This window comes from Tachysurus vachellii, chromosome 20 (genome assembly GCF_030014155.1).
Source record: "Tachysurus vachellii isolate PV-2020 chromosome 20, HZAU_Pvac_v1, whole genome shotgun sequence".
NCBI lineage: Eukaryota > Metazoa > Chordata > Actinopteri > Siluriformes > Bagridae > Tachysurus > Tachysurus vachellii.
This window is the reverse complement of record NC_083479.1, coordinates 16,129,548-16,145,916: the sequence shown is the minus strand read 5'-3', so window position 1 is coordinate 16,145,916 and position 16,369 is coordinate 16,129,548.

Here is a 16,369-nt window from a genome sequence, read left to right as displayed (position 1 = left end):
CAAAAACTAAAAAACATAGATTGCATGATGTTCTGGTCAATATGTATGAAGAATAATTTGGATTGCACAAAACCTCAGCTGAGCTGCTAACTACAAAATAATGCAACTGATACGGGATAGGACATGTACTTTATAATTACTGTATATGCTACAATAAAAGAAAAAAGACAGTGTAGTAGTTTCACATTAAACATTAGGCTTTTCCAGGCTCTCAGTTGCACCCGCCTGCAATCTTATAAAGTCTCTGAAACAGACGCTTTATGGGATCCTCTTTTCTTGCAGGAAATGGAAAAAAGCATGGTAGTATGCCCTTCCATGACTGCCTCTTAAAATAGTCAGCACTTGAAACAAGTTTAGCATCAAATAAAAGATAAAACCCTATTAAAAAGCCAAAGAAGGACAGAAGATTCCTATATTTAAACCGTAATAGCTTAAGTTATGTTTTACAACAGAGAGACTACAGCAAAAAGCATTTAAGAATTTCCTATATAGGCAGTGCATGTAAACGTAATATCTCTCATACACATGCAACCGTAATTTAAATACTTTGTGTTCAAAGAATCACATTAAATTCAAAGACAGACAAGTGCAAGTACTATGAATACATGGCCTGCCTTTTGTATCAAATAAATGTGAAGCTACATGTATATAGTTTAATGCCTGGGCCTCATAGTAAAATGTCTAATATATGAATATAATATTAAAAATGTTAAGACTCCAGATATATTATTATTATTAATATTAATATATATTAATATATTAATATTATTATTTCTCCCGAATCATCCCCCGACTACAATATTTGACCAGAATATAAACCTATATTCATACTTCTGTATTTGTAACTCAATTTCTGCTTCTGTCAACGGTCTCACATGGATACAATAAAGTTTAGTACTTCTCAGAAACAGAAGTAAACTCACCTGAGTATTATTGGCTTGTAATAAAGAACTGCTGCTTTAATTATAAAGACTGTAACATTTACTGTACCCTGAAGATCATTTCAGTACATTTATTACTGCTGGAATTTAGTGTACCTCATCCAACTGCTGTTATAACAGAAGTGTATATATGTTTGCGATAACCCTTTTAGTGTGAATGTGTTTACAACAGTATTTTTGCATAATATTTACAACCCTATATTTTTGTACAAAGTACTGTTCAATACACAGAATGCACACTGGACGGCGCTATTTTGTGTATTGTCCTGTAGTGTTTTTTTATTGTCTGTTTGCACTGTCTTTGTTTAGGTTGAACACGATACACTTTCTGTGGCTAGGACAACTTACTTTCAGTCCTTAGCTCTGTGTTGTTTATGAAGCACCATGGTCCTGGAGAAACTTTGTCTCATTTCACAATGTACTGCATCTGCTATATATGGTAAATGACAATAAAAGCTTATTAACTTAACTAGTTTGACTTGACACTAATGTAAGAGTTATTATTTTATCCCACTATCATGAGGATGGTTTTCTTTTTGACCCTCTCAAGGTTTCTTGCTTGTGTCATCTATGGAGAATTTCCTTGTCACCTTTGAGTTACATTTAGGATCAATTTCTGCAAAGCTGCTTTATGCCAATATCTAGAGTTACAACACTATACAAATAAAATGGAACGAAAACAAACTTTCAGGTGCTCAGATAAATATTTAAAATATGATAATATGCTCATATATTTTCAGTGATGTCATAAAACCTGGCATTTCACAGAATAGCTCATGAGCAAAAGTGACTTCAGATCAAAACCAACATAGTGGATGTCAGTTTACAGGTTAAACATGTTTAATATTTATCATTTCAGTTTGATAAGACAGGAGAGATTTTCTCTGGTAGTCTATAGTATGATATTAAGTCCTAATCAGCTCTGCATCTTTGAAAATGCAAATTTTTTAAGGAAGGACTCTTTGCAGAGTTTAAAACTGGGAGTTTCCCCATCATGGCAAATTTTCCTGCTCACAAAATAGCAAGATTTCCTCATTGGCTAATTGCCGATTCGTATTTAAACACAAGTCAAAGAACAAGGAAAATAATAAAATGTATTTTATAAGAGTGATCCTGCTTTGCAAAGCTCCATGTTGGAGAATTTAAAAAGTTTCAGGGAGCAGGATTGACTTTCAAGCAGGTTGAGTTAACACCAAGGTTTTATAATGACTATTTAATGTGGTTTCGATAATTGAAATGGGTGTTTGGATAGACTCAACTTTAAAGAGTCAACACAGCTTGAATTAAATCACTTTATTACATAATTAGATGGTCTGTCTGAAAAACAAGTTTCCTGGTGTTATGATTTTTGTAAACATCATACTTGTCCAATGTTTACAAATGTTGGCTTAGTATTTGATTTTGGTTAGCTGGTACCAAAAAGAGCACTCGAACACCATATTTAAGTGCTCAGCCACTCTTCAATTTAAGAGTTGGTTGTATAGAACACTGGCAAACACTGCTGTTTTTTTCATCCCAGTGAGAACATGGATAATGTAACGGAAAGTGTTTTGCATATTTCGAAAGAAAAAAAAACAGAAAAATTTGAATAAATGAAAAGTGTCATTGAGGTAATAATGATTGACATGCACTAGAGGGGATGTGCTAGCTCAACTGGATAAAGATCTGCGTTGATTGGATGATTGCCACTATTGCGCCCCTGAGCAAGGCTCCTAACATCTGCTCTGCTCCAGTAACATGACTGACTCTGTGCTCTGACTCTAACTTTCAAAGATGGGTTATGTGAAGAAAAAAATTACACTGTGCTTCAATGTACATGTTATACAAATAAAGGCTTCTTCTTCACTGAGGGTGTCACCCAGATGATGGTCATATAAGTCTGCTTCTCAGAAGGTGGGCACAACTGCTGTCAGTCATTCTGCTTTTCCACTGCACTGTAATTATCCCTGCGGGGGCGCAGTCGCATAAGCAGTACCAGTGGTAACAAAACCAACACCGCATCTCGCTCTCAGGAACTTCCTGTGAGAGTTAACCCACTCTCAGTGTAGGTAGACAAATGCTCGGTCCACCATTTGTGGACAGTATGTGACTCAGGAAACTGGAAAGACATCGTCATGTTTGTTAATCTATAGAATGACTATTATTTATCCTTCCCACATTTTGGTTTTAGTATCATTTTCAGTCTGTGAACGAACACATACTCAAGGTTAACTAGCTGCAATCCTAAAAAGTGTAAGGATATTACTGTAATTATGCAGCATTTCCTAGATATCCCATAATGCTCTACAAATGTATAGTAAGAATGTAGAACACACAAAATGCACCTTATATTTTGTAGGAAGAAAAACAAATCAGTTAAGAATACTATGTATTAAAAGAGAAAATTCATGAATGTAAAACATCATTAGGTTATTTCTTTCATTGGACTATTGGATCACAGACAGTAGTACATTCCTGGTAACACAATTTGAACAAAACACTGCAGTAAAACAACAATAACAAAAAAAAAATGAATGACCACATCCTGTGCTATGATTCAACAAACCTCCAGCCATAATTTTTGCATTTTTGTGGCAAAGTATTGTCTGGAGGGCAAACATAATTTATCAATACAATGACAAAAATAGTTTTGTATTACCCAAAGTTTGATATTACCTTACAATTACACGCCTTCAATAACTGCATTACTTGTTACCAGAATTATGGTATGTGGTCATTTTGTTTTATATTTTATTTAAAAAAATGGTTTGGGGCAAATTTAAAGATTTTACAAGCTGAAAATAGAAAAATAGATGATGCATGTTAAGTCCTCTATTAGACTTTCTTATAAAATAAAACAATAAAATACTCAGTATCTCATTTCACCTACCTGCAAGGAAGGGAGCAAAAAATATCTTTCATAACATGTAAAATGGAGGCTGTTTTAATTTTTTTCTTTCAAACCTCTTAAATTCAAGCTTAATTTCAAGCCTCCTTCTGTCTCACCTATGACCGTTAGCATGAGAATGCATGAAATGACGGCTTTTTCCTGTTCATATTGTTGATGTAACCTGCAGGTTTATGTACAAAGTTAAGTTCATGAACCCAAACACTGTTCAGCTTTCTTTAAGTGGTATAATCTTGTCTCCTTGTGGTGCTTTAAACAGACATAAACACGCTCTAAACAGTAAACTCACTAGTGTTAACCCCTTAAAGTGCTGAGTTAACTTAACACTGGAGATAAAAGAACACAACCTTCTTACTACCCTGTGAGCAGTGATTCAAGCAGTGCCACAAGCTGTCCATGAGGAATACACTGTTCCACATTCACACAGTGAGTGGGAATGTTAAACAGTGGGATAATCACTTTTGTCTGACACACAAATTGCTAAAACACACAGAATAAGGTTAAATATAAGCTTGTCCCTATTGAGGAGGTCAGCTGGAGCTAATGTGTGTGTGTGTTGTGGGATTAGTACCCAGTTTTATTGGCTTTTACACCAGACTGGAGCAGCCTTCTCCCACACACTGCAACCTACAGTAGACCACCATGATTCACACACACACACACACACACACACACACACACACACACACACACACACACACACACACACACACACAATTTGATAGTTAAAACTATAGGCCTTCCCAGAAGCAGTCATACCTTAGTTCAGCGATGCACATCTCTAGTCCCAGATTCCATATTTTTCTGCACTGACACAACAACTTTGTCGAAGGAATGATTTGTATTTAATCAGAGAGACTGCTCCTTCACTATTTCCATGATGACAATTTATTTTGCTCTGAACATGTTTGTTCACTCAATATTAAGCAAAATCCCAGACTCACTGGAGTGTGAGCTTCATCTGAAGTTATGATTTATTCTGGCAAGTCTTTAGGCTGTGTAGAGTAAAAAGTCTTAAATGTAAAAGGTTGAAATCACTTATCACTTTTTTTTAATCATTTTTAAATCATTTAAAAGAATATTATGTTACATATACAATTTTTTGTGCCCTCTTGAATTATGGGTCATGTGTAAGCACATTTCCTGTCAGGGGCAACATCCTGGTGAGATTTTATTGGATAATTTTATTAGATATGTTATTGCTGCTATGTTAACTGTTAATCAGACTCAGTAGTAGTCACACTCAGTCCGTAATTATAGTAATCTAGTAAGATTAGTTATTTGTTTTGTTTATCCAATGGTTTTACCCAATGAAATAACATATTAATCTGAATGGGTATTAATCGAAATAGGTAAAATTAGTCTCCATTATGAAATTGTGTACACAATTTACACAAATAAGGGGGGCACGGTGGCTTAGTGGTTAGCACGTTCGCCTCACACCTCCAGGGTTGGGGGTTCGATTCCCGCCTCCACCTTGTGTGTGTGGAGTTTGCATGTTCTCCCCGTGCCTCGGGGGTTTCCTCCGGGTACTCCGGTTTCCTCCCCCGGTCCAAAGACATGCATGGTAGGTTGATTGGCATCTCTGGAAAATTGTCTGTAGTGTGTGATTGTGTGAGTGAATGAGAGTGTGTGTGTGTGCCCTGCGATGGGTTGGCACTCCGTCCAGGGTGTATCCTGCCTTGATGCCCGATGACGCCTGAGATAGGCACAGGCTCCCCGTGACCCGAGGTAGTTTGGATAAGCGGTAGAAGATGAATGAATGAATGAATGAATGAATTTACACAAATACTGAAATAGGTCACAGCAGGGAGACCCTTTAGGTCACTTCTGGATTTCTGTTATTTAATAATTAAGATTGATTTACTGAGTTAGAAGTTTTGAGTTGGTAAATAAAAAGAATGAACCTCAGATTTGTTATATCCTTGAATGAATAGCACTGAAAACAGAAAATGGACACCTACTGGCTATGGGGCAGTGGTGGCTCAAATGATTAAAGGCTCTGTTATCATGGTTTAAGCCCGAGGACTGCCAACCTGCCACTGTTGGGCCCTTGAGCAAGGCCCTTAACCCTCTCTGCACCAGGAACGCTGTATCATGGCTGACCCTGTGCTCTGACCCCAACCTCCAAAAGATGGGATATGCAAAGAAGGAATTTCAGTGTGCTGTAACTATGAATAAATATGACAAAAATAAGGGCTTTTTTTCTAGGCTTCTATTCCCTAATTTGTTTTGTGACGACCTGTGAGGTTCAGCAACGGAAAAAAAAAATAGCTTGTAGATATATTGTTACAAGAAAAGAACGTTGCATGCAGTTCTGTTTACAAGTATCTAAAATATCTTTTGGAGGTGGTGAAAGTCTTGAAACAAAGTGTTGTTAAATAATAATTTCACGGATGTTTTTGCTTGTGGCACAATTTCATGTCATACCCCACACATCTGTTTTCCCTGTTAGAAAGTGTGTTAATGAGTGACATGAAAAGAGCAAGTTAAGTTGACTTGCAGCCGTTGGATGGTGACCTTTAAATGTGCCCACACACACTGAAATTAGAAAAGTGTGCAAAACTGCAGAGGCTTGCTGAATCTTCATGATAGCTTCTCTCCATCATCAGTGGCTTTACACTACTTGTGTAGTCTTTGGGAACCATTCAAAATCATTTAAAATCACTTTGATGTATTAATAATGAAGTCAATCACTATATAAAACACTTCAGAGCCTGCTAGGAATGATGTACTGTAGCAATCTTCTTAGCAAAAATCTGGAAAATGGTTGTTATAAAGAAACTAATTTCCTGAATGAAATAGTAAACATGCCCTGCGATGGGTTGGCACTCCGTCCAGGGTGTATCCTGCCTTGATGCCCGATGACGCCTGAGATAGGCACAGGCTCCCCGTGACCCGAGGTAGTTCGGATAAGCGGTAGAAGATGAATGAATGAATGAAATAGTAAACAGGGTTTGATCCTAAGCTTGGGTTACTGTGTCTGTGATGTTTCCGTGGGATGTTCATCTACAGTAAGAAGGGATGTTCAAAAAATCCATGCGGTATGATGGGCAGGTGTCTATAAACGTTTGGAAATATTGTGTATTTTTCTTAAAAATCTCTGAGATCAGAGACCCATGGGATTACTGTGGGGAGAACCACTTAGAGACTATTACACCATTTTCATCAGTAAACATTTAAAGGCATGGGCAGGAAGGAATTAGTGTTAAGTCTATATTGAACTCAGAAATTGCACTAACCTGTTAGATCCTCAGGAGCTCTTGGTTGCACAATTCCAATTTGACTCTAAAGGAAATTATTTAATTTACATTATTTCCTGTCCAGTGTCACCCAAATGAGGATGAGTTCCCTTCTGAGTCTGGTTCCTCTCAAGGTTTCTTCCTCATGTTATGTAAATGTTAGAGATAAATAGTCATTTAACTTTACAATTTCATTCTGTTTCTATGCTCCTGTAAAGCTGCTTCAAGACAATCTGAATTGTTAAATGCATAAAACAAATAAATTGAATTATATTGTATAGATTTAGGAACACACACAGTCCAGTTTCCATGAATACAAATGTCATCTAAGGTGAAGAGGAGGCAAATTCAAGTGAGAATTATAATTATTAATTATTTTGAATGAAACATAAACAATACAGAAACTATAAACATAAGGCATGAACTAGGATCTCAAGGCAGAAGGAAACACATTGACTATAGAGCATAATAACAACAACATAAGACAAAAGCTTGACAATGAATGAGGTACGAGATGTGACACAGTTGCAGACGGTCATGTTACGTGATCCGGTGAGGTGTAGTGGCTGATAGGATACATAGATGTGTGCCGATTTCGGTGTAACCATGACAACAGCATCTTTGTATATAGCTAATACTCCATTAGTTAGAACATGCAAAACTTGTAAGGAATAAAACACCAGGGTGTGCTGTTGAAAAAATATTGCTGACACGGGTATATGATGCAGCCCAATCCAAAGCAGAGTTACTGATAACTCTAGAAAGTTATTTACAGCTCATCCCGAAGGATATTATTTCACTTATCCCAGAGCTATTTACCAATAATCACAGGTTCTATTTATTTCATAGAGACATTTCATACTTTGAATTCATGAATGCAGTAGCTGTGTTTAACATTGTGAAACTTCCATGATGTAAGTTAGTTCTTGTTTTTACTTGTGTTATAGCAGCTATAAATAGTTGTTCCCATTTCAGCCTCACTTTTTCCCTTTAGTGTTTTGGAAAATCTAAGATAATAGTATTAACCCTGATTACAAAGCATTAAATATACTATACATATCCTCACAGAAAGGTTCACCATATCAATTGTAATGGACATTTTTTAATCTTTTAATATGGAGCATCGACCATGTAACACACTCGAATTTTGCGTTATAGAAATTTCACTAACATATTTTGACCAATCAGAATTGAGCATTTAGCAGAACAGAGCTGTGGTATAAATACTAATAAATTTAGAATTTAGGAGAGAATAAAAAGAATATTACTGTATTACGGGAAATATTTTCCAACTATAAATCCATCAAATTTGCTTATTTAAAAAAAATAAAGCCACTCAGTAATGCTAATGTGTATTTTATATCATCTTTAATACAATATTTACGTAATGCTGGAACATTTGTGGTATGATTTCAGTCCCGAAATGTCCATTACTAAAGATTTTCCTCCCTCTATTTTCTCTTAGTGTTAACTATATCATAAAATTTTCTTTTTAGAATTTTTCTACTGTTCCACTGGCTGCTGATAGCCACCGTATTATGACTTCTATTGCCAGTATTTTGCTTGGTGGTAAATTCATTACGCAATATTTTCAATGATAATCATTGAACCTCAGTAAAACTGGAGTTTTACAGCACAGCCTGATATGAACCACATCCATTAAAACATTTATGTGCATTCATTTACAGTACAATATGATATAAAAGGCAGTCTAATATGAGCATGGTCATGAATTTAAATTGGGAGAGCAAACGTTTATTGGCAGATATAAATGGACATACATTTGAACACACTCAAAGCGTTGACCTCTCAAGCTACCACAAATTTCCCAAATGGAAAATGTATGAATATGCACAGTCTGTGAATAGTTTTCCTGGTAACACCAGTGCGTCTGATGGCTTCCGAGCATCTGAGTAGCCCTGATATGGCCACAGCTGTGGAATTTCCCCCACACACTCCAGAGCGTGAGGTTAGGAATGGTCAGATTCTTGAAAGCATGGTAGTTGCATGTAGTTCCATAAAACATCGTTTAACCATTCCTTTATTAATGCTTTTAAATATAACTATGTAGAGACATGTGTCACAGTTATTGACACTGCATTGATCTGAATATAGCATTTTGTGCAATCTCTTTTTGCCATTCTTCTATAACATGTGATTAGTTTGAAGAATAAAGAGTAAGGGTTTTGGGACTCTCTTTTTCCTATTCTACCTTTGGTTAACATTGTTATCTGAAACACCTTACGGTTGAGACTGATACAACTAATTAGTTATGGATTAGGATCTCAGTCAAGGACCCTACTGTAGCAGCTTAGTGGTGTTGAGATATGGTGACTCAGGGTTTAGGATTGTCTGGGATAGAACATTTTTTGTGTGGATTTGATGTATGTTTTAGAGCATTGTCCTGCTGAATGATAAAATCAGACAAATTTTCATATACAGTGTCCTTTAACGGCATGTTGTCCATGATGCCATGTATCTTAGAGGAACTCTTGGTGGTATCTTCTAGAAAATACAGTCCCACAATATCAAACCCCTTCACCGAACTTAACATTGGCTCTCTTTTGTATGACCATCCTTCTTTTCACACTACATCCTACTTGAACATTTTGTTAACAAACATCTTTGTTTTTTTATTTAACCATAAAACCCTAATTCCAGTAAAAGTTCCTGTTAGTGAAAGTGTTGTGTTCTTTTCAGATGATTTTCTTGGCAAGGTGGTGGTGTCTAATTGTAGATTTGGAGACTTGGTAACCCCAAAATATGTTTTTGTTAACAACTGTTTTATTGAGTTTTCATTTGTTCATAATAAAGAAGAACAACATTACAGAACAAAGAGAAACCCAAGAAGCCAAGGATCCACTCCCCAACCCATCCCACCCATGGCAGACTTCGAGGACAGAGACATAAACACAAAATTGTAGAACAAATAGGAAACATTTATAAAAAAAAAAAAAAAAAAAAAAAAAAAAATTCATAAAACATTTTATAAGTTTATAAAGAGAGGAATGTTGACTTAATATCAAAAGCATCATGTCCAAGATCTTTGTATGAATGAGTTTCATAGATATAATGTCCAGTAAAGACACGGCCCATGTATGTCTGTCCATCCTGTTACGGCAACCAATTATAATTGTTGTGTGGATAATTCTGTGGCAAAGTGCTGAGTCCCAAAAGGGCAAAATAAACTGACAGTTAGAAACATGCCCAGAGACCCTTGATGTAACCCCAAAATACTCACATCTTCTGCAATTATTCTTTATTTTGTTTCTTTCTCTATAAATGCCGCTTTAACTTCTCTGTTACACCTCTCATTTCCAGTGCATTTGTGTATTTCAAGCTTCTTTTATAGTCATTGTCTTATTTAAGACAACACACTTTTGTTTCATTTACTCTGTGTGCTCTCTAATCTTCCTTTGTTGGTGAATGACTAAGGGAATTTGGCCTTTATGCCACCTCATATTTATACTCCAGTGAAATATGAAGTCACTAACCACTATAGAGCCTGAAAGCACCTTTGAATTTAAAAAAGTGAAATATAATTGGGATCATTTACTTAACATTAAATTTCTCTCCTATATGCTGTGTGAGATAAAGCTAAGAAACAAAAAGACATATTTTATACCATTTCCCCCTTCTTTGCAAAGGTTGCCAAAAACTCTGTTTGTATATCATTTGTTTAAATTAATCAATAAAAAAGACATAAATAAGTCAGAAAAGTTGATAGGACGAGGCAACTAGAATTTCGTTTTGAAACATGAATTTCTCTATAATCTTATAATTTGGCTGCATTTCATCAGATGGATTTAAGCAATAACAGTTTTAGGAAGCAGCAGCTTTGCACTGTTTAAATAGCTAAACCCATGGTTATTTTTGCTACCTAATTAATGTTACACCCTTTCTGTAATCTCATCCTGTAAACCTTAATAAATCTTTTTAATCTGATTCGATAGTCAGTATTGTGATAAACTGTAAAAGATGTTGGATCAGACATAGCCGAGACAGACAGCTTTAGATACTCGGGTGCTCACTGGTTCACACACACACTGTGTCGCCTTTGGCAAGGTTTTATGAGACATCATGAGAGCTGTGCTGAAATGTATATATTTGAATTCCTCAGGTTAGTCCTACTGCAACATTGCAGTTAATGGACAATTCACAAGAGTAGTGAAGATGTATTTAGTTGAATATGTTGAGAATGTAGCTTCGAGCTGTCTGGGGAAAACCTGGCACGGAGCCCTTGTGCGGCATCACTATAAAGCATGAAAATCTCCCTATCTCCCTATAATTATAAGCCTGAGACATAGAAGAGAAAATGTGTAAGATCTAAGAGTGAGTTGACACACGAACACAAATATGTTTATATTTGATAAGATGTGGGCTAAAGTAGAGTACACTCCTGCTTTTTATCTAATCATTTCATATAATATCATATTAACACTAAACAACTAAAATGATTTTGCTGCAACTTTATTTCTTGTGATTTCTACCTTTACAAGACTAATATGGATTTTATGTGGAATACAAAAGTTAGTAAACCCCAAAATAAAATCCAATACAAAAGCTCAAGGGGAAAATATCCACATAACATAATGAGTGCATATATTTACACACACATATAAGTCAAAACCAGGATTTTAACACTACTCTTAAACTCCAAGCCTCAATTTACAGTCTTTCCTCAACAGAAAAATATCGGAGGGAATTTAACAGCAGCTATTAACACAAAGTCTGTTAAAGCTCAATATTTTGTAGCCCCTTCATATCACACCCACTAATCCCAAATCCAATTTGCTTTCTGCTGTCATCCACATTTACTAACAGGGGAAACAGTTAAATTTCATGTTCCATGTTATCCACATTCACACACAAATATGCACATAAAGCACATTATGGATGCAGTCAGTAATTTTTAAAACTTTGTAAAACTTTTACAATGGAGTCAATTAAGTTAACATTTTTGACACTGACTTTAGCCAAAGAGAATTTTCCACTGATTTGCAATAATGTGATCTGATTTAGAATAAGTCTTCATGGTAGGAGATTCTTTATAAACATCTAATTTAACAGCTGATTTAGACATTTTCATGTTTCTTACCTGCATAAGGTTTGCTTTGAAGTGTACGTGTTAATTGAGAACCATTTTCTTTTAGGAAACTGCTGATGTTACCAAGTGTTATCAGAGAAAACTAGCTAAAGCATGTTACAAGTTCCAAGAAGATAGATAATGATCATTTGCATATCAGATGACATTTTCATGCAAATAAAGAAGCAATGATATTGGCCAGTGCTTGGTCAATGGTATAATGGACCAATTACAAACAATAATTGGCCATTGATAATGAATTATGGTCAGTGATTGGTCATTTGGAACAATGGTAATCAGTGATATTGGGAATGATGGTTATTATTGATCAGTCATTGTGAACAATGGTACTCAGTGATTGTTTGGGCATTGGGAAAAGTGGTGATCAGTAATTGGTAATTGGGAATGATGGTGATTAGTGATGACTACCTGGGAATTATGGTAATCATTGATAAATCATTTGGAATGATGGTGATTATTGATTGGTCATTGGGAATTGGTATTGGTGATCAGTGATTGGAACTTCTTCCACTGAACACCCACACACACATACAGACACACACAAAATTGAAGAACAACCTACTAGCAATAGTCTCTGATGAAATATGGAAAATCTGATGGTAGACACCATATGATGCTGGCTAATTGTTTCCGCTACAGTTTTTTTTTTTTTTACAATGATGCTATCACTAAACACAAAATCCTTACTTCCTACACTGAACTGTGCTTTAGGATGTGCCATTGCCTATAGCCTATAATGCTCAAACCAGCATTTGCTTCAATGTTTATGGTAAAGTATCCTACTTAAATATTGACAGACTTCATCTTTGCTTAAATATATTTCACTAAACACTTCACTTAAGAGAAAATGAATGAAAACGAGGTTAAAAATCGCAGAAGCAGGAAACACTGGCGAACAATTGTCTAAAAGAAACAATTAAAAGTCAACAAAATTAAGAGTGGTTTAATCTCTCAGTATCTTGGGCTTTACAGTTTCACCAATGTACTACTGTATTATTGTGTCACAGTTATTCTGCTTTAACACATGGTAATACACATGAACTATAAAGTAAAAGAAAGTGTGTCATAAAAAGCATCATTATGGCCATATGGAATAATTGGCATAGCTACAGAGACTGAAGAACTATATCACATTCTTAAAGAAGCCTAGTACAGCCTACATGCCAATTCAAAACTACATAACTGTGTACCTAACATTATTTTGTGCAGTTTGAAACACAAAGGCAAATTATTGCTTGTTTTACAGATTTCCTTTTAAATAGTACAATACCTTACCCAGTAGTTTAACTGATTTGCCTAGAAGATCAATACAGCAGCACAATCATCAGTCCATTAGTCTAAGTAGAATTCAAGAAGATTTTTAACTCTGTGTAATGGCTGCTATTTCCACCAGTTTGTGAGCCAAACCATGACATAATCAGACGTGGGAGTTTACTAATGAACAGCATAAAAATAATAACCGTGAAGGGTTTTTACAAGTTTTGCTTCCAGCTCTGAGAAGCATCAAAAGCATTGTGTCTTTACACAGCACAAAATATATCATTATTTAAACGCAAAAAAACTAGAATATTATATTGCTTTTAGCTCTTACTCTGTTGGTGTAGTTATCTGTAGTGATGGTATGTTAGCATTAGCATAAGTACTCTAGCTCATTCACATAAATACTTTGAATTCAGAAATGTTTGAGCAATAATCTTTACAATTCCAACACTGTTTGTCTTATTTCAACTGCAGATAGTTGCTAACATTGTTAACATTGGAAAGTAAATGCCCTCAAGGTTCTGATCTGTTTTTGGTATTCTGACCAGTACTTGGGACTAGAATTGTAAGATTTTTTTTTATCCCTTTTTATTTTTATCCCTTTATCTAAGTGTCTTTGTCAAGCTCTTTGGGTTATTTAGTTAATATTTACTTAACATAATTATATAGAATGCTAGAAGGCATTTGTTTTTAATCAAATGACAACCACTTACTGTAATCCAAGCTAGCTATACTTCAAGCTAACAATTTGTTAGTTAGCCCCAAACTGCTATGGTAGGTAGTTTATTTAACAACAAAATAATACTAGTGCAGGCAATTTTTAATGATTAAAATGTTTATGTAGTCACTAAACCACATTCTTTATAGTGTTTGTTCAAGTAGCATGGTTCAATTAACCACTAGCACCTTATTAATGAAAAAAAACCTGTCGTTTTACAAGTGAATCTGAAACACTGAATCCGTAATGGTTCCATGACCAAATTTTTGCTGGCCTGGAAACAGGAACCAGTGCTGACTGAGAGCTCGCCATGACAACCACAGCAACACTTTAAATGTGTTTTTTATTTAGGTTTGTCTAAAACAGAAAACAGCTAACTTGATGTGGTATTCAAAATGAAAATCAACATGCATCACAGGCTGATAACACAAGCAGTCACTAACTATACTGGTATACTGAATACCATATGAATATATCTGTCATTTCCTTGATAAATACTTATCTTAAATAATACTTATATATATATATATATATATATATATATGTATATATATATACATATCTCATTCATTCATTCATCTTCTACCGCTTATCCAAACTACCTCGGGTCACGGGGAGCCTGTGCCTATCTCAGGCATCATCAGGCATCAAGGCAGGATACACCATAGACGGAGTGCCAACCCATTGCAGGGCACACACTCTCTCATTCACTCACGCAATCACATACTACAGACAATTTTTCCAGAGATGCCAATCAATCTACCATGCATGTCTTTGGACTGGGGGAGGAAACCGGAGTACCCAGAAGAAACCCCCGAGGCACGAGGAGAACATGCAAACTCCACACACACAAGGTGGAGGCGGGAATCGAACCCCGACCCTGGAGGTGTGAGGCGAACGTGCTAACCACTAAGCCACCGTGCCCCCCTATATATACATTTATTTACACCATTTTTATTATTACAGAATGGGTGAAGAACAGGATTATGGGAAACATATGATAAAAGAGACTACATCCTGCTGCCTTCAAACATAAACCAGATGAAGGTACCTCAGTATTCTGTGCAAACAACTGATTTGCACATGACTCAATGCCATCCTGTCACTGAATTCAGTCAATATTTATAGGCACCATTTCATGTTTCATACACAAAATCTGTCATAGAAATATCACACAGTGTTACTCTGAAAAATACAGTTATATATTTTGCATTCTATTCTATTACATTGCTTTCCATTCTGTTCTATTCTATTCTGTCAAATTGTATTTTGTTGCATATTGTATTCTATTCCGTTGGGTTCCGTTATTTTGGGTTCTATTATTTTCTGTTACTATTTATTTGTATTGCATTCTATTCTATTCAGTTTGCTTGTATTTAAAAATATTAAATTTTATAGTAGTCTATTTTAATGCATTCTCTACCATTCTACTACATCTCTACATTCTAGACATTCTATTGTGTTCTATCACATTCTATTCTAGTTGAATTCATGTTTTTTATTCTATTTTATTCTATCATTTTATTTTAGCAATCAATTTAATTTATTGCACTACAAAGAGCTTAAACTAAAAAAGGTTCATGGTTAGTAATAGTTATATGTTTAATTTGTCATTATAATGTAATGTAACCTTCATATGATGTTTTTCAATACAATGCACAGCAAATCTTTTCTCTATATACAAGGAACAATTATTATTTAATTCTAAATTAGCTAAAGTTGAATTATCTTTTTGTTTGTAGGCAAGGTTTATGATTATGATTGAACATTTATTTAAACACATACTGTAAGTCTTTATGTCCTTAACCTTCTAATGAGGAACATGAAGTTTGTTCAGCGCAGTGACTCAGAGGACGGTGAAGACAAGTCTGAGAGACAGGAAGCATGGTGGTCCAGTCATGGAGGAAAGTGGGGGCAGAAGCCAAAAATACATCAGACTGCATCATAGCAGGGTGTGTATAATATCACACACTGACACATGTATGTTAAAACACACCGATATAAACAATGATTTAGGCAGTTTCTTCTGAAGTCTTTCTCTGAAGCAAAATTATCTGCACTGTACATGGGTTATTTTCTGGACCTTTTAGACTGTAATTATGTTCCAGTAAACAATGTGACACTGACGCACCTTTTGGCCTGTCTACCTTTCAGTTTGTCTACAAATAAAAGATCAAAAATTGTAACAAAATTAAAAATGTGCAATTCTAAGGC